The sequence below is a fragment of the Pteropus medius genome, unplaced genomic scaffold (assembly GCF_902729225.1).
Source record: "Pteropus medius unplaced genomic scaffold, Ma_sr-lr_union100, whole genome shotgun sequence".
NCBI classification, from domain to species: Eukaryota; Metazoa; Chordata; class Mammalia; order Chiroptera; family Pteropodidae; genus Pteropus; species Pteropus medius.
In genome coordinates this window covers 14,973,804-14,994,857 of record NW_024349519.1, presented here as the reverse complement: position 1 = coordinate 14,994,857, position 21,054 = coordinate 14,973,804, and the positions used below count along the sequence as shown (strand labels likewise).

At 35.2% G+C, this 21,054-nt stretch overlaps 1 protein-coding gene and 1 pseudogene across 6 annotated transcripts in view; one reads left to right on the top strand and one right to left on the bottom strand.

The window, feature by feature from the left end:
• SOX5 (SRY-box transcription factor 5) overlaps positions 1-21,054 on the bottom strand; it is a 907,668-nt gene that overhangs the window by 679,702 nt on the left and 206,912 nt on the right. The window lies entirely within an intron of this gene.
• LOC120618704 (uncharacterized) lies at positions 2,368-2,495 on the top strand (annotated as a pseudogene).

Here is a 21,054-nt window from a genome sequence, read left to right as displayed (position 1 = left end):
TTTAATCTTGAAATTTAAAACTGCATGTATAGTATATTTAGCCTGACGAAATTTGAAGGGAAATGTGTGAATACTAAACTCCTAGTTTTGTATCATATTTTGCTTACTAAAAGATATTTTGTTCCATGAAACTAATACTGTTTTTCACATATTTTTCATTTGGTGAATCTAATGTGCTGTGGTAGACTATATGAATCAGGACTTGTGTGTGGTACCAAGCAGGCTTACTTTGTTAATGAACGTTAACTGTAAACTTCCTTTCCTTAAGTGTATAATTTTGGAATATGTCTCTTCTTTGAAATCTAAGCCACTCATATCCTAAGATGGTACTGGAAAAACTTCATAATATCTTTTACTAGAACATCAAACAAAAGTTCATCTGAGACTCCATCAGAGGACATTTAGCTTCTGAATTAGCAGAAATGTCTCTTTATAAGCCGATTTTATTTTTTAAAGATATGAGCATCAAAATTCACCTGCTACATCTTTTAAATAAATTTTTCAGTAGCAATACCACAAAATAATTTAATGGGAGAAACAACTCTGTTACCACATTACTGTGAGATTTCCTCAGTGATACATTAGGGAAATCACAAACATTTAATACTACTTTATATTGTTACAGTGCCCTTTCTACAGTGCCCCTCTCTAAAGCTTTGTGTCCTTGGTTCGGAAGCCAGAATTCTGAATAGACCTTGCCATGGTTTACAACAATGAGGTCTTAGACTGGTGCTTTTCATGCAAGTTTCTCCCTTCACCTTTGACACAGTTGTCAGTTAAAAGTGTGACCTGGATATTTAAATATAATGTCAGACTCATAAATAAGTAAGGAAAATATCTTTTGAAGACTTGAAAAGCAACAGTTGTGGCATTTTCCTCATGAGTTTTAATAATCCAACTTTCTGAGAGTAGCAGCCGTATAAAATGACAGGGCAGTAGAATCAACATGAAATCTCTCTCCTATGCAACCAACGTGTTCTCTGGATTTCTTTTCCTAGGGTATTATCACTTCACAGTTCTAAAAGGCAAATCTGTACTCATCAGATATTGTGATTGTAGGAGGACTTTGAAAAATGCTATACCTGTTTATTTCTTAGTATAATTTCTTCCACCTGGACAACCATACACCCCACACGGGCCTATAGAGACAGATACACAGACACACATGTACATACCAACATGGCCCTGCTGTTAATCCCTGATCTACAAATCACCCCAACTGCCAGACAATTAATTGAATTAATGATTTTTTAAAAATATTTAACAGACATAAAAGTATGCAAAGTGGTTTACAGTTTTAACTTAGATGAGACTAAAATATAGACTCGTTCTTATTTATCTGATTAAGTTTCTTCCCTTTAATTAAAATTGTAGCTCCAACCTGTAATTCGGTCAAAATCTTGAACCGTGACTGATGCTTACTACCAAGGAGGCTTATTTAACATGATGTACATTTCAGAGGACAGTATTTATGGTTTTTAAATCACTGGGTCTTTCCGTGCAAAATAATTAGTACTGAGCTTCCTCTTCTGCAGTTTTCCCATTTCAAAAGGCTTTTTTCCTTTCTTTACAATAAAACAAGCTGTTCTTTCCTTTCTCTACATATCACGAGCTCAAAAAAGGAGCCCAAGACTACAGCACAGGTATCTAGAAATGACATTTCATTTACTACAAGTGACTGACAGGCTGTCAATTAACCAAAACAGGTAAAATCTCTATGCTCTCCCTTAAATATTGCTAAAGTTACAGCATTGCTTGAGATAATGAACAACAGATCCATCATAACAGGCAAATGACTCAACAAGCCAAGAAGCTATGATTTCCCTTAAGAGTGTCCTGTATTCTCACTGCATTCCCAGTGCTTCAAGTGGGCAAGAACTCTGCATGCACTGTGGATATACTGTCTGTGGGTTTGCAACTGTGTATTACTGCTCAGAACATTTTCCTAAGGAAAAAAAATTGTACAAGGGTACAGTGTACCAGCTGCTAGCCCATAACCGGCATTGTCTGCTGGGCGCAGGTAACAATGCTGCTTCTGGGAGCAGCACAGAGGTAGAGGTGGTCCTCAGCCAGTGTCTACTGCCCTCTTCCCTTTCTGCTCCCTATTTCCTTCAAGTTCTCACTTCTATGTGGATTCTGGATGACAGATTTGAAAATATATGCATGTTAATGACCATGAAAAGCCATTAACCTTCCTCAATAAACATTACTACTGTTTTCAAAATTACAACTTTTTCTTCAGTAGTAGTGACAATTTTAAGTTAAAAGAAATGAATTTAAAAGATCTTTCAAATTATTATCAAAGTTCTGTCCATTTTCAACTCTATTAAAATGTATATGAATTCCTAGTATTTAAGAAAAGTGGCAGTCTAAGGCCATACCACTCTGAACAAGCCTTATCCCATCTGACCTTGGAAGCTAAGGAAGCTAAGCAGGGTTGGGCCTGGTTAGTACTTAGATGGGAGACCACCTAGGAAGACCAGGCGCTGTAGGTGTAAAAAATAAAAATACATCAATAAATAAGGGATTGTAAGCTGACAAGGTCCTTGAATCTGTGAGGTCAATCAAGTGTTGCCTCGCCTAAAAAGATAAAAAAAAAAAGGAAAGAAAAAAAGAAAAAGAAAAAAGAAAAGAAAAGTGGCAAGATATTTTACTCCATGCAAGTAATAAAGTAAAAAAATTAACAATGTAAAAATTTTATATTCCAATATTCTGTAGTTGCACTAATAGCAACTGTGTCAATAATATTAGTAGAGTGGTCACCACACGTTCACAGTATTTCTTCTACTTTTTTTCATTTAAAGCTCAGAAAAATACTAGGAAGGAAGTACTTTGATTCATCCACTTTTTATTACCCCCACCCACGCAAAGAACTACAATGTTAACTTTTGTGTTTCTGGTGAGTCTTTATCCTTTTGTGCTATCTCCAATATTCTCCCACCACTGGTCCTGAAGTAAATCACGTTGCAATGACTCACTTGAGTAGCTCTGACTCTCAATTCCTCTATAATATGAAAGACTATGTAGTAATCTACAACATGCTTCATATTTGAGGTCAAACCCCTAACTTCAAATGTCAAAATAAGCAGAAAAAATAGACCTAAGTATAAAAGTAAGAAGGTTTATACAAAGTATCTCTCTCATTCTTGGTATCTAGCCAGGTGTGAATCTCATATATTAAGTATTTTCCTTTGTAACTGCAAATGCTTATATCTGGGTACATTAAAAAGCCTTAGAGATTGTAACCTCTCCAAGCATGGGTTCGCAATTTACTATTTACTGCCTAGTGTTCAAAAAATTTAGAATTTTCTGCACAGTGTTTTCAAATCTCTAGAGAAAAGAGGTTATATATACATTCAAAATAAACTAACATTAGATACAGCTTATGTGATAGCACTTTTGATTTTCCTGATATGCTTTCCTACTGGCTCATGGACGTAAACTCATTTAACAAATTAATTTCAGAAGGAAAAAAACTAATTTATCTGTAGTGAATGTTGTTTCCTACTACGTCAGCTAAGGGTTTCCAAAGTTCTGCATCAAAGAAAGGTGTCAGTGGGAAAATGTTTCTCCTCTGATCTGATGCTTATCATCATCCTTTATTCGATTTTAGGACCACATTATCCTGCTTTGTAGGTGGTATTTAATTTGCTAAGACTAAAGAGGGCATAACGAACAACTCTTAATTTTCCCAAGATAATTTCAAAGGTAAATAAAACTCAAGAGGCATTCTCTTTAAGGAACAAACAGAAATACAAACTTTTCCTTATGAACTTCAATAAGAAAGAAACAATGCTGGAACTTTGAGAATACCTGGTACCAAATAAAACACTGCTGCCGTCAACAATTTAAAACTTATTTTAAAAGAACTGTAGCTTTAAAGGTTGACAGAAATCTGAGACTGAAATCCTGCCAGTGGTAACTTCTGGGTTCAGAAAAACAGAAAAATAAAACATGCCAGAAAGGGAAAAACCTGAGGAAAGATGGAGGGGAAACCCTACATATAAGAATTAAAGTATACTGCAATTCAGATATATCTGCATTAACTATACACGTTAGCTAGTTACAGGAAGCCTTCAAAATGGTGTTAAATCTACCATCTGGAATCATGTAAAATGAACTTTTACCTGATGGTTAGTGGCAATTTATTACTAAACACAAGAGAGATGTGAGAGCTATTTTGGACTCAAATAGGACATTATCCTTGCAACAAGACGAATATTCACTAAGCAACATATCCACTGAGCAGTAAAACAGACCACTAAAATTGTGGGAAAGATCCTATAGCATAATGGATTTCAGTCTGTGAACCAAGAGCCTTTTTATTCCTTCTGTTAATTTCTCCTCACAACTTATTTCTTCCAGGAAGCCATCCAGTAATAGTTCTTCCAAAACTATAATCTTTCTTCAACTTTCATACTTTGTGTCTTAAAGAGTGTAGTGCCTATTCAGATATCCCCAAATCCTTGGGTAACTGATAGTCTACATGCCATAAATTATGAGAACCCAGTGTTAGGATTTTAATGCTGGGGAGATCAGGCACATTTTAAAATTTCTTTCTGCTATACCACATTTTATATATGCATACATTAACTGTAATTTAATCCGCATTTATCTAGAATGCTGACCTCCATCTTTCAAATGATCCTTGCATAGTGTTGCAGAAAATGTTCCACCTCTACCACTGCCACTATAATACCTTAGGACTAACAAAACTCCAGGGTCTCCAGATACTTAGCACTACCCTGAGGAAGCCTCAGTGCTTCTTGCAGTGAGCCAGCAGCTGCTGTCACCTTCTGCCATGTAGAAGACCCAGGCACAAGAAACCTGCAAGCTCTGCTTCCCAATTCACCCCCAACTGAATACATAAAGTCACTGTTGATCCTGACACTGTAATGCCAATATTAGTTATTGAAAAATGTATTTCACTTCAAGAGGCAATTTAATTCTCTGAGAATTAAATTCCACTTCATACTGCAATGTCATGACAGCTGTCTTAAAAAGTTGCCCAAAATGCCTTGTCTTAAGTGTCTGGATTATTCATGGAAAACATCAATCTCAGTGGATGTATCTTATAACAACCATGAATACATCTTATGATAATGATGACTACATCTTATGATATATTTTATATAACCATAATATTTCTTATGATATCTTATGATATATTATGAAAACCATGAATTATGCACATTCCCCATCACCACAGTTAAGTAAAAGAGCAGGGGCCAAATGTAACTTTGTAGGAAGTTTCCAGCAAAGCTAGAACAATTAGCTACATAATAAAATACTGTTATAAAGCAAAGTAAGAAATATATTCCAAGTTCTTCAGTCCCTTATTAGAGTTTCCAGAAATATATGGTTCTGACCAAAACACATTTACTTCAGAAGTAATTCTTTTTCTGTTACTTTTTAAACCAGTCTGAGTGACCACATGTACATTTGTGCTGTCCTGGGTGGAGGATAGAGAAAGATGTATTTTGCAGTCTCTGGCTACAGGAAGTTGATAAGCAATGCAGATACCAGGGATAAAATGACTGTGATCAAAGCTGATTTTAACACACCAAAAATGTTTTTCCTCAGTGCTGTTCTTTGGGCAATATATGTCAACTGATTCACTATTGATAAAACAAGAAGAAAGAGTAATTTTTTGCTACAATTACATACATATAATTATTCATATTCACATACATAAATACATATTCATAAGGTCTTTATAAAATCTTGATAACTTTAGCATAATAGATTTTTTCCTTTAAGTTTCTCTTTGTTATTTTAACCAAAAAATAAAATATTAAAATCCAACTGATAGAAGTGCTCATCTTTTTGACATGGTCCCAACAAGATGTAAGAGGATTCAGAGATGTCGAAAACAAAAAACAAAAAAAAAACCCTAAGGTGTTTCTATATTAATGTACACATTCTCATTTACTCCCATCTCTCTCCTCTCTTTCTCTCATTCTCCCTCTCTCCGTCTTTTCCTCTCTCCCTTCCCCACACACACACTGCTACATTATGTAGCTCCATAAGGTATCCTTTGATTAAAAGATATAATAAAATAATAATGTATACACTTATGTCAATTTAGCATCATTTAGATATATTCATGAATATCTTGGTTTCTGGGACCACTGAATCTATCTGCAAAGGCCTATAGAGAATAGCTTTACACGAGTACTTTTCACTGTAATTTGTACTAGAGTCACTTTGTAAGTATGGACTTAGAATATGTTTTCTAAGGTGCTGTTTCTTTCCTTACGAAACATGGGGAAAGTAGGTTCTAAAACAGTTTACGTTGGGATGGAGCATATGTGACTTGAAAAATTTTCTAACCATTACAAAGTCCCAAGTCATTGGTGTAGTGAAGAAAATTATCTCAGGGTAATCAGAAAAGATGCATTGCTAACTCTGCTAGGAGTTTTAATGTAGCTGGGTGTTTATGTTGCAGCCCACAGAAAATAGTAGAGAAAAATGAACTGACAAGGATTTTCACACTGAAAATGAAGAAGGGATATAATCATTGTTGCCCAGAATCAGTCTCCTAAAATGAGTGATTAACTAGGGACAGGGTCCAATGTGTCACAATGGGACATATCAAAAGCCATTATATAGGGACAGCTGATGACAACAGCGCTTGGGAGTGAGGAAAATGAAATTGCTGACTTCACATTAGTTATGGGGGGTAAATAACAGTAATAACAACAAAAACCTAATTTTCTAAAAACAATACACATTCGATAAATTGTACCAAATCTAAATAGTACACCAAGATTCATTATAAACCAGAGGGGCCAAAGGAAAGAGCATACATATTATGAGACAAGGCTTATAAAAGAGGCAGTTTTTACACTTAATGTTATTAGAGAAAGAACAAAACAAAAACAAAAACCAAAAAAACAAACAAAAAAAAAACAGTGAGCATAACGGAAATATATACTAAAGAAAAGGAAGGATATAAAGGATAATTATAAAAACACATTTACTTCAGAAGTAATTCTTTTTCTGTTACTTTTTAAACCAGTTTGAGTGACCACGTGTACACTTGTGCTGTCCTGGGTGGAGAATAGAGAAAGATGTATTTTGTAGTCTCTGGCTATAGGAAGTTGATGAGCAATGCAGGTATCAGGGATAAAATGGCTGAGAAGAGTATGAATTCCAAACCAAAGAGATTAAAATAAACGAAGAGGAGCCACAGAAGATTTCTGAGTAAAGAAAGAATATCTGCAGAGCTGTGATTCAGAAATACAGCTGACTCTTGAACAACAAGGGTTGGAACTGCACAAGTCCATTCACATGCGAATTCTTGCTCATCGAGGACTCAACCAGCAGCAGATCTAAAACAGTATTTTCACATTCCCGACCAAGATCCAGGGATCGAAATGACCGTTTTCTATTTGCAGTTGGTTGAATCCACAATGTGAAGGGCCAACTGTAGTTAAGTTTGGGGGAAGTCAAAAGTTACATGTGGATTTTTCACTGCATGAGGCGGGTACCCTTCATTGTTCGAGGATCACTTTTAAATGTTTGGCAGCCATGAGATGAGCTGAGTGCTAGACTACTAGAAGACACGTGAGCAGTTTGGCAGGAATATGGTCTGAAAGAGGGTAATAGCAGTTGGGAAAGAAATAAAAGCACATTCCACAGTACTGGTGTTTTATAGATGTTGCTCTCTGGCTACGTTCTCTACTTGTTGTCTATTTTTATCTCAAATCTCTCTCTTGAACCACATTTCCAATATATTATTTAAATGTTCATAAGCACGGCAAACTTAGCCCATCTCCCGTTTTACTTATGATCCCTCCTCTCAAATCTGCTCTCCTCTTATGTTCCTTTTATTTGTTACCAGTGCCATTATTGATTCTGTGCCCCACGACAGACTCCAGGCATTCCAGAAACTCATCCTCCCTCACTCCCACCTTTTAATCAGTCCAGCCTTGATCATTGATTGTTGGTCTATCTTTTATTCCATTCCCAGTATCCCTAGCTTATGTCAAGTCTTCAGAAGTCTTGCTACTACAACATAAAGATAACTGAGCTTGGGGTCATCTTTCATCCTAGTCAATACTTTGGTCCTGAAGAAGATCCTTGAATGGTTTTGACAATCAAATCAAAAGGATGGGTTCAGAAGATGTAAGAACAACTGATATGATTAGATTTTCCACTAGTCTGCTAAAATGGCGACCTGAGAGTCAATAATTATATTATTATGACTAATTATGTTATTATAAGATAATAAAGTCAATAATTATGTTGAATAGTAGAAAATAAAGGTAATGATATTGCTCGAACAGATGAGATCGTATTCTGATGTTTACTACAGTATGCATGGTGACCTCTTTAAAGATTGCTAAAAATTCTTGAGCATGCATAACTATAACAAAGAGAGATGTTAATCCTTAGAACTAAACTAAATATGCTTGGTGACAGTGATTGTGATTCTGTTGGACACTTGGTATACAGAGATGAGGTGGTAACATATTATTTTTGAAATATCAGTGGCTTGTAATGAAAATGAGTTGTGCTTTAAATTCTATAAGCAGATAAAAGGCAACTGGTAGAAGGGAAGGAAGGTGAGGCAGTCCTGTTAAATTTGGCTGAAGAGATTAATCTTTCCTGTAATTCTTAGGAGAATACCTAGGAGAGAGAGAGGTGAGAAAATACATTTTTTTAAAATCTCTACCCCAGACTCCGAATTCCTTAAAAACAAAACAAAACAAAACAAACAAACAAAAACAAAAAAACAAGACAAAACAAAAACAAAAATCCAGGACTCTTCCTGGAAAGGGATGGGTTCTGCCCAAGGAACTTTAGAATCAGAAAGTGCAGATCTGACCTATTTAGAACAGGTCTTGGCAGGTGTAAACTGAGTACCATGCTCTGCTTTGGCAATGTCGGATGGAGTCCCACACCCATCAAAAATTCTCCTGAAGCTGGAATTCAGAGCTGGCAAAAGATGAGGAGGGTGGGGTGTGGGGAAAGTTGGCATTTGCTGCTCACGTGAGGAGCCGGAGAGCCAGGCAGAGACTGGGTGAAGCCTGCAGCACCACCTCAGATCCTGGAGATAAGAAGATGGGGCTTGGCACAGCAGTTTAAAGCTTGTAATGATTTCAGATTGTCAGGAGCAAAATGACCCCAAAAGGACAAAGGGGCTTTGCCCCTTAACTTATGATTCTTCCACTGAAATTGTGGCCTAGGATTATGCAAAGACTATTGTTTGGAGTATAAGATCATTCCTCATGAGGAGAGCAGAGAGAGTTCTGGCTAGCTTCACAAAAGGAAAAAAATTTAGACTTCCCTATAACCATAAGGAAGTGCAATCACTTTTCTGGCTTTGTTTGTGAAGAAGACAAATGTTTGTTGTACCTAGATAGAGCCCATAAAAAGACACACCCCACTCCCCTCCCCGGCAGCAGGGAGAAAACTAAAGAATGCTTAAAGAAACAATAACCTGGAAACTTCTGGAGGCTCAGAGAGTAGACCATGTTCTCCGCACATTCAGGATAGCTGAAACCAAGGGAGGAAAGAGAAAGGGGGAAAAACACCCTTTTGGAAATAGATCCTGGATGAGAACGGGCTGGGGATGGTAGCTAACCTTCAACTCTTACCTTTTTTAAAAATTAGTTTTAAGTATACACTACATTGGTTAGACATTTGTATAGTTTATGAACCAATCTCCCTAAATGCTCCTTGTCTCCTCCAACTCTTACCTTTTAAGGTGAACAAATGTCAAAAAGGTGCCCAATTTCCAGCCTAGTTCTCAGATTCAGGGAAAGGACTCCAAGAAAGAGAAGAGAGCTGGACATACTGGGTAGCCTCCATTGACTTATATTGTGTCTTCCATCTTCTGCCAGAGAACATTGCTCACTTCCCAAGGTTTCAAGCCTGATTAAAGATGGCAGCAATGGCCAAATGTGGTTCAATTTCTTTATGGATTCAACTATGGTAAGACCACTGCTCAGGGGATTGGCCACACTCAGGGGCTCTTGGTTGGCACTAACTCCTCTTATAAGTATCAACACCACAGAATAGCATCCTGCAGTGTTACACATAAAAGAGTTTGGGTTGTCTATCAATATTTACTGAAACATGTTCAGTTCATCAAGTACCAGCCATATATATTTAAAAGGAAACAAAAGACTTGTGATGTTTGTCTTTAAAGACAAATATAAATGTAGGTATATATTTGTCAATGAGAAGATAATTGTCAAAACAATTTATCTGAAGTAATTTTGAAGTATGATAGTATATTTACATATTCTATTCTGTGTGATTTTCTGCAAATCCACAGTAACTAAAATAAATGAATGAATAAACAAACAAACAAATAAATAAAAAAGAGCTAAACAGAAACTTGCTCATTACTTCTCCTCCAATAACAAATCCAAATTTCATTTCTTCTTTGTTCCTCAACTTTATTTTGCAAATGTATAGTGGATCTTTGATAAGTCTAAGGGATGATGTCCTGAGTTCTATAATTCCCAATTGTGCAAATATAGATATATTTATACAAGAGCTAATTGTTCATGAACCACAATTCTATTGAGAATCTGGTATTGTCTAAGTTTAACTCCATATGACAACTTAACAACCTTTTTAGCTTCCACTAAACTTTGATTTATCATTTGATGGCCACACTTCAGAAGGACAACAAGGGCAAAAATAATAAAGCCTTGCTTAATGAGACAGATGCAAATGCTGGGTAGCCAGTTAGGATTCTTCTCTAGCTAGTAATTAAGTTGATAATACTAATCTTAGATTTCATTTGCTGAGGGCTGACCATGTACCAGACACTTTATAAATGATCTTTATGTCATCTCTGTGTTACAGCAATCCTCACAAACAATTCTTTGAGATAGGTTTTATCATCTCCATTTCACATGAGGAAGCTATAGTTTAAAGAGACTGCCCAATTATGTAATGAAAGACTCAAACTAGGTCTTTCTGTCTCCAAAGCCCAGGTCCGTGACCACCACACTATGCCACTTCCCCAACAGTTACTGCCTCTAAAACTCTCAAATTTTAAATATTTGCCTCAGTAAAATTACACATTACTACATCAAAGAGCTTCAGAGGCTATGGAAAAAGCGAAAACTATGAATGTTAATAAAATAGAATATCTATTGTATGATATAACTTAACTTCTTCCTTGACTTAAACTGACCTCTTTTCTAAATTTATAGTGTTCATGTATACAACTCTCCTGGAACAGGAGAATTCTATTAACCTCTTAAGTACAAACTTTGCAAGAACGTGCATACGTATCATCTCCACATCTTCCCCCAGAGTCCCCTGAAGGAGGTATTATTTTTCCTATTTACTAGTGAGGAAACTGAGGCTTAGAAAGATTCAGAGATTTAGCCAAATTCTTGAGGACAGAGATTATGCTTTTGTCATTTCTATATTTGCATATAGTTTTATGCTTGTGTACATAGAACCTGTCTCGATAAATGTTGAGCAATAAACAGACCATATAAAGGAAGTAGGATCTGGCAGGGAAGGGTCTTTCTCATTTACCACTGTACAGCTAGATGCTCAATACATGTTGCTGAAGGAAGGAAGAGAAAAGAAGGGAAGAGTTCATACTCCAAACTTCGCTCCCCTTTGAGCTTAGAGAACTACTAGACTAATTCTTTATCATCTTTGTATTTATAACATCTAGCACAATACCTGACACTCAGTAGCATTTAGTAAATGTAGATTGACTACGGGATAACTACTGAAACAAAGTAAAAAAAAAAAGAAAGAAATCTTTTCAATACAGCCAGAGACTTTCAATGTCAAAGTAAATCTAAGCTGATGATCAAGTCAACAACTGCAGAGAAGTAAATAAGACAAATGAAACAGAAAATCAGAGAATATGAAATGTCTATCCATGAAAATTGAGTGTTAAGCATATAGAGAAACCACCATGACAGAAACTCACAAACACATACATAGCACAATATAGCCCTAGAGAGACACAGGTAAGTATTAAGTATTACTAGATTCTTCTTGTTGAGGTCCTAGACCATTTAATACTTTAAAAGTAAAGGTTAGAACAGAGAACGAAATTAGCAATCATTGTGAAAGCAGTGCTGTTAAATATATAGAGAAACTGAATTCACACATTCCCCTCACTTTTGGCTGTGATTTTTCAGACATTAACTGCAGAGAGGGTAGAATAATGATATCACTATAGTTTGTATGTTCTACTTAACAAAAACGGTCAAATTCTTATTTTCTTCTTCCTTGGGGAGCCTTCATCTCAAAATAACTTTTAAATAGAAACAACCAGCTTTTCAGCAGAGCCTGATTATCAATTTGCACCTCTGGCAAAGAAAGGCCTAGAATTCTATTGTTTTGTTAATTGTCAATTTGCATCTTTGAAAGGTGTTGCATTTTCTCTTCTTTCTAGCAGGTTAAGACTAATTCTGTATGTTAATAAATATTATAAACACTTTCCACAGAAATGTAGTTTGCTGAAAAGTATGTTATTATTCTCTATTTTCCTCTAATTAATTACGCTTTAGATTTTTAAGTTGGTTTTATTAATACTAGTTAAGCTCTTATTTAAACTGCTCTTCCTTCAGAAAAAAAAAACTTTTAAACAAAATGCTCTTTAAAATACCAGTTACTGATGGTCATAAAAAGTTACAAATTAAGGCAAAATTTCACAAGGAGACTTTTGATTTTTACCTTGAATAAAGATTTGAAAATATTCCTTTCTTTTCTTTCTTCTGGTACATATACAGCATAGAAAATATAACAAGTAGAAACAAAAGTCTATTTTACAAAGTAACAGAGAAGACAAAAATACAAGTTGTAAAAAAAATTAAGAAATGTGATACAAATTAGACAGATTATTCTTTACATTTACTGAGTTACAGTAGTAACATAGAGAACTAAAATTTCTTAACATGCCCTATCAGTACTAGTTCCAGTACTTGAGCCAAAATGATACGATCTTTTTGATATGCTTGTCAAAGCAGGTATTTTTAATTCACTGTACCATTTTCCCTATCTGATTGCTAGATACGAAATACTAAGTCAAATATTACATGGTAACTCTCAAGCTTTTGAGCTTAGGGAAGTGGTGTTTAAACAGATCAAGTGATTACTTCCCATTACATCCAAGTGAGGATGTTTAAAGGCCATTTATATTGCTAAAAAAATGGTTCCACATCTTATAAGTAGTTTTAGTTTACTAAATTTATTTATATTCTACCTTTTCTAATATAACTTGAGAAAGATAAACTCTATTTGTGTTACTTTGGTTTCTCAAGTACAAAATCACAGGTAAACAATATCCATCAATAACAAAGATAATATATTTAACATCTGTAAAGTGCTTTATAAAATATGAATGTTTCATGTGTTATTTATTACTGTCTATGGGCTTGCTCTTAAACCAAGTCATTACTCCAAGAGGTATTCACTTAATGATATACCTTACATTATAAATATTTAAAAGGTTTCTTGAAAGTATTAACACCATGAAAAGAAATTTTCTTTAACATGTAAATCAACTTCCTCTATTCAACCTATCCCTAGCCCCAGGATAGTGTAACACACACACACACATACACACACACACACACACACACACACACACACACACACACACACACACTTTATGAACCCATTGTATTATACCTCTTAATACTGTTATATATTTCATTTAACAAAATTTATGCTATTGGCCAAACTAAATCTATTTGAGAGGAAAAACCAGGAAAATGATAATATAGTAACTGGAAGGAGAAGTCATTGGATACAGAGAATTGGTGAAGTAATGAAGAGTCGAGTTATAACAATGCAAGGAGTTAATTCCATGTACAGATAATTCAGTCTCTTCAAGTAATATGTCAGGGAAACAGACCACATTCATTTATAGCTTAAGTTAAATATCTAAGCTACAAAGAACTTTCAGTGTTTTGTATTCTTTTTCCTCCTGTCCTTTTTTTTTTTTCCTTTAAAGAATATAGTTCCAAATTTTAAAATGGTTCTGGAACAGCAAAAATCGCTATTGTATGTCATGGACTTTTAATTGAACATCTACTATGTACCGAGTTTGTTGAGCTAATTTTGGAAAAAAAAAATCAGAATTTGCACATGACATATTTTAGAAATAGGACTGAACATGATGTTACACACAATATATTCTAGTTTTAGCTCAAACCTGATATAGCTGGGCGAAATAAATATAATTAAGTGAAACTTCACCAGAGAATGATTTTAACCATTTTATGTAAATTGATTGAAATTATTTTTAGGTCAGGCTGTTAATAGAAATTTTGAAGATGGGCAGCCACAGTTTTTTCATTCTTGACACCATTTAATTATGTCTAAAGACTGAGGAGGTTTCTATTAGACAATTGGCCTCTTATAGATTCCTCAATTCAGTGCCTTCCTTCAGTTATGAAGTGACTACCTGCTTCCCTCTTTTATCATGATTAAAGCTGTCATTGGGAGTATGATGTCTGAGATGACCTTTTAAAATATATAAAATGACAAAAACAAAAATCCAGGCTTAGTCCCATGCAAATATTTATCAAGGTATGAAAGTCATAAACTATACCCTCTCTTCCCAAAAAGTATGCAGAGCTTAAAGAGTTTTATGATAGCCCTTTTAAAACAAGAGGTTCGAAAAATTCTATATAACTTAAGTTCAAAGAAATTGGTACTTTAGAAAAGAAATTAAAGACCAGTTTATTTAACAAAGAGAATAAAAAAATAACTTCTTTTCAACTTACATTGAGATCATTATAAATTCTTTTTCAAATCCCACTGATGCTGGATATATGGGAATTAGATTTAAATTACAACATAAAGGATGCAAGTAATATGTTCAAAAACTTTCTGAGTTTCTGCTAAATTTTTTTTCTCAAATTTTCCTTCTTTTGGCTTTATGATCACATATCTCCCCTCTCTGAAATGCTCAAGAATTTCCCGTAATATTTGCAACAAAATCTAAATCACTTTTCCTGGGTTGCCAGGTTCCAGAGAACTACTACTCATAGTATGTGTCCATTATGTGAAATTTATTGCATTTATTTGTGCTTTAGGATTTAGTCCTTGTATATATATTCACATTCCCTCTCTTTCCATTTTTGTTCATGCTCACTTTCTTGCTGATGACTCTAGTATTTCCACCCACACTTCTTTTCAATATTTCTACTTGGATATTTAATAAGAATTGCAAACTTATGTTCAAAGTCAACTTATTCTTTATCCTCAAATCTGTCCTCCAAATCTCAGTAAATGAAAATGGTCAATTCCCAGTTACTCATGTCAAAATCCTCAAGTCATCTGGGATTTCTCTCCTTCTCTCATACCCCATATTCACCTGAGTCAACAAATCTTATTGACTGAATCTTTAAAATACCCTAAATCAAGGTTTTGACCATTTCTAACCACTTCCACTGCTACCACCCTGATCTAATCCACCATGATCTCTTCTCTGGCTTATTGCCATAGCCTACTAACTAGCTTCTCTCTTTCCATCCTTTACCAAAACCTGCGTCTCTTACAATGTCCTATAAGGCAGGGGCCCCCAATCCCTGGACCGCCAACCAGACCATGGCCTATTAGGAACTGGGCTACACAGCAGAAGGTTAGTTGCGCCTGCAAAGCTTTGTCTGTGTTTACAGCCAATCCCCAGTGCTAGCATCACTGCTTCAGCTCCACCACAGATCATCAGGCATTAGACTCTCATAGGAGCACTGATCTCTGGTGTCAAAAAGGTTGGGGACTGCTGCAGTAAGGCCTAAATGATCCCCAATTGTTCTCCGACCTCATGTCCTGCGTTCACTCCTTCATGCACTCTGCTCAAACTATATGAGTCTGCCTACTTGCTCTTTCATAAGCACCACAGACATGTTCCTATCTGCTGTTCCTTATTTTATTTTGTCCATTATCTGCCATTCTCCATGAAGGCAGGAATTTTTTTTTTATCTGCTTTGTTCCTCATTATATCCTTGCCCCCTAGAACTGTGCCTGGAACATAGTAGGTATTCAGTACTTTATTGCTGATGCTGACATGTCTGTATCCCTCTAATACCTTGGAACTCTTTTCTTCCTTATTAACGCATCCTCAGTGTCAAGAACAATTTCTTGTCCACAATACTCAATAAACGCTAACTAAGTAATGAACTAGTGGATTCATCAATGAACTAATAAAACACTTCTGCAAGGAACAAAGTTTTAACATAAAGCAAACTCCCCGAAATCAAATAATATGAATTGCCTATTTACCCTCACCCCAGCTATATTGCATTTATCTTCTTTTTTCACTTCTACAAAGATTTCTTCTATTCTCCTTTTATTTTAACACATCTTTTGTGCTTTTACTAAGTATGTCTAATTAAGTTACACTTTTATTTCTTGCTCTCTAGAGAGAAACAGCTATAAAATAGCTAAATTGAGGTAAGACTGTTTTTTTCTATTTTCTCTTCTTGTTTATACACATTAATAAATTTTAAAACTCTTTGCAATTAACATATATGATAGGTAATTTAGTTAAAAGAACATAAGTTTAAAAGCTTAAGACATTAAAAAGAAAAAAAGGAAAAAATACAGAATCTTTTTCTAATTCTCTGAGTATTAGTAGTTTTAGAAACTATGAGTTTACCATATTTAGAAAGTGATTTGCACATCTTAATAATTTTCATTCTGTAAAAATATATGTGTAAAGATACTCTACTTCAAAGTTTCAGATTAATACATATATAGGTTACAGCCAACCAGATTCCTCTCCTTTTTTTATGGCTTTATTATGACTTTCATTACCAAAATCAAGAGCAGAAATATCAAAATGAAATATAATTTTTAAAAATAATTATCATTCAGCAAACCATTGAGAAAGCTTTACTAATTTCCGCTAGGTTCAAATATAAAGGGGAAACTAGCTCAGATAAAAACCATCCTTGCTGCACCTTTCCAGCATGTGGTCTTCTTTATTCTGAAGGCCTTAGGCACAAACGAAAGTTGCAACTTTAAGTCCTACAAAGAAATCTTGAAAGTGCCAAGTATCTGTTCATCTAACTCGGGCTTCAGAAAACGGAGGCATGCAACTCTTTTTGAACTTGCTTTCAAAGCTAAGGATCTTCAGCCACAGGCTTCTCTCTCACATCACTGGGTGCCACTTGTGCTCAGACAACTGTGAAGCTGCCTGCATTACTTCGAAAGCTTTGTAGCCTTTGCAGGCACAGCCAAGCCAGTACTGTCACCTATATAACTTGTAATATTCTCTAGGTTAGTAATTACAAAATAAAAATCACCGGAATTCTAACATGTGAAGGAAGTGCCAGGAAACAGTTCTCTCAAGATGATTTAAAATTACTAGTTTCATCTTTTGCTATATCTTTGGAGTAAGCAGTGGGAGGGGTGAGGCGCCTGTCTTGGCACCCAGTCATACCTACCAATCAAAAGCCCAGAGGAATCACCACTTCTGCCACCTATAAAAAACTTTACCTAATGAATGAAGTGCATACATTCATTTGCCTCTTTCTGACATAACAAGAGACTTGACATTGGCGCAATCTAAATGATCTGCCATGAGAGTATTTTTTCAGAGATTGCCAATTTCCCCTACAATTGGCGAAATTTTCAGCACTCTTTCAACTCACTCATCAAAAGTGCCTGGAATTCCCTATTCTGGCCCTCTAACTGGTGGGCTTGGAGGAGAAAGGAAGCAGAAAATCTGCAGAAATACAAATTAGTGCACAATCTACTATATTTAAATTCTATATGTCATTTCGAAGTGTATTTGGAGATAAAATTTAAAAATTAAATCAAAATAGAGGCTCGCTTTAAAAACATTCCTTGTTAAGTAGGATAGTCTTTATTTATTTTTTTTTCTGAAAGCAAAATACGGTTTCCCTTTGTACAAACCCCTTCTAGAGTGCAGCAAGAAACTTGTAGGGCACGAAATAATTTGGTCCTAAGTCAAGATGATATAAACAGAAAACTTTTTATAGGTTTTAGTTTTTAAAATTATAGTAACCTTTTACCCAGGGGTCGGCATCTCACAATCTCTAATTCTGGGGAACCAAGGAGTAATCAAACTGTTAAAATGACTGAGAGGAAACCAGCTCTCTAAAATCATAGAACTTCAATGCGTCATGGAGGAACTTCTATAATGAAAGAGATGGAGAAAGAGCTGAGAGTCTTTTATCTCACTCCAGGACAATAACTGACAGTTGTATTTAACACTGAGCGTCAACCATAAAATATGTTCTGTAAGAAAACAATTTGTAACACATTTTAGAAACTTTTCCATCTGAGTGGTTTGCATTGAATGAAGTCTCAGTTATCTGAAACACTATTTATTTTGAAGACTTGCAATTTTGAATTTAACGAATGTCATCTGTATAAAGCAAACTTGAACTTTGCCTAAGTATTTGTCTAAAATGAAACAGTATAATCATTATCCCAGTAATAAGAAACAGTTTTCGAAACCCGCGTCAACACTACTGTGATATATATTGAATAATAAACATTAAAGCATTCTTGGCCTATTCATTTAAGATCTTCATTTCCATTCCTTAACCACCTGGCCCCTAAGTATCTTCACCTAATACCAGCAAAATACTGAGAGCGTTCATTCCACTCCTGCTAACTTCTCTACCACCAAAATGTTCAACTCCAATACTCTCCTTCTCACAAAATCTCCATCTCAAGGAACTATTCATGAAGTTCTCAAATCACTAATAACATCTATTGACTTTATCAATTCATTCACGCCCTTCCATCCTCCTTTTTCTTCATTTCTTTGTTGTAATTTATCACTAACCATACTCTTTGTTAGTACTCTCAACTCTTTATTCTTTTCTCCTTTCATCTAGTATAACCTGAAATTGTCCAAATCTGGATCAATCAAACAAGGTAAAAGACCTCCCCATTATCTGCTCTTCCCAAATTTTATATATTCTAAACAAAAATATTTTACAGCCTTGCATGGAGCTAGTTCTAAGAGTGTAAGTAAAGATGGTGTGTGCAAATTCTGGGATGAGACATTACATAAAAGGGAAGAGGCATGACTTTCTTGTCTTCTTCATTTTTTTCTCCATGTGTGAAGTATGACAAAAGTACCAACAGTCATACTGAATCATGAGGTAGGCTTGGAAATGCCACAGCAATGACAGAAAAGACTGCATTCCTGAAACCATAGAGGCTCATATTACCACGAAATCGACAACTTTGGGATATTTTGAACAAAGAAACTTTACCTCGTTCAAGTCTCTGCTATTTGGCTTGTCCTATTACTGGAAGGTAAACCTAAGATAAACTAATTAGGCTGATGATCTATCATCTTCACTTTTATACATCTCAATGCCTCCATTTTCTGCCTGCGTAAAATGAGGATAATGATGATAACATAACACATGAATTTGTTCTGAATATTAAAGATTTAACAGTGCCTGGTACAAAATAAATATTCAAAAATATTGGTAATTAGCACTATCCAGATGCAACCAGGTGTTGCTGGGGAAATCTGCAAAACTATAAGGTTTTATACTACTATTGAGCCTTCACTTAGTAATTTCCTAAACCATTTCCTTCGATAGTTATTCTGCATACTAACACACTCCTCAATCTTTCCCCCCATTACCCAGGCTCCATCTCCCCAGAGGATACGTCGTATTTACAAAACTGAGGCCACCAGAATTCTACTGCCTCCATACAGAGTGACCCACCTCTATCCCTCTCTGTCTTCTCACTCATGCTGCCTCTTTGTCTTTTGCCATTCTTGAGAAGGAGGTCTTCTTTTGTTTAAGGCTTATCCCTGTCTGCCTCTGGATGCCACACTCTTCCTTTCTTATTTCATCCCTTCTTTGTAGATTCAACTTTTGCTTTTCTATTGACTCATCTCCTTCTTGTCGATAAACTTGCTCTAGTTTCTGTTAATATTAAGCATAAATATTTATGCATTCGCCTCAAGCTGACATTCTCTTCTTTTCCCTGTCTGGCTAATCACCACTGCACTCTAAATCCCTAACAATAAAGATATGAAATATTTCTTTGTTTTTAAATCCAGTCCTATATTTTTCAATAACAACCAGTCACCTATTTTCCTCACCAAAAAGCTGGGAGTCTCTTAGGCTATATTCCTTCTTTATGTCACATAATCAATCATTACATACTGATTTTATCCCTTAAAAATCCTTAAAAGTCATCCTTCTTTCTCTGTCCCTGATGCTATTTTTTGTTTAAGCCTTCTTCATATTCTCCCTAAATTTATGAAATATCTATTTTCTTCCCTTCAAATCCATCCTACACATGGTTACCAGAGTGATCTTTATAAACTGCAAATCAAATTATACTATCTTTCTGCAGATAAAATACAAACTCTATTGTATGGTGTAAAAGGCCCTTCGTTATGGAGAATCTAATTAGATTCTCCATTTTATCTCCTAAAAACACCATCTTGCACTATCAAATTAATGCTGTGATACGCAGTTTCATCTTTCTTTGAACAAAAGTTCATCTTTCAAATCCCACCCAAATGTTATCCCTTCTCTGATGTTTTCCATGATTGGCAACCTCTTCTGTCAAAATTAACAATCCCTTCTTCTACATAATAACACAGTAGGTTGCATGTGCTTATGTCATTCTCACATGTCATGGTTTCTTGTGGTCGTTTGTTTTTATTTTGTTTTGTTTTTTCCAGTTTTATTGAGATATTCTTGACATATAACATTATGTACATTTGAGGTGTACAACATAATGATTCGACATACTTACATATTGCGAAATGATCACCACAATGGTGTTAGCTAATACCTCCATCGCCTCAGAGAATTACCATTTCTTCTTTGTGGTGAGAACATTTAAGATTTACTCTCTTAGCAATTTTCAAGTATATAAAACAGAATTGTTAACTAGAATCATCATGCTACACATTCGATTTCCAGAACTTATTTACCTTATAACTGAAAGTTTGTAACCTTTGACCAACATTTCCTCATTTCCCCTACCCCTAGCCCCTGGCAACCACCATTGTACTCTGTTTCCATGAGTTCAGCTTTTTTTAGATCCTCCATACCAGTGATATAATACAGTATTTGTTTCTCT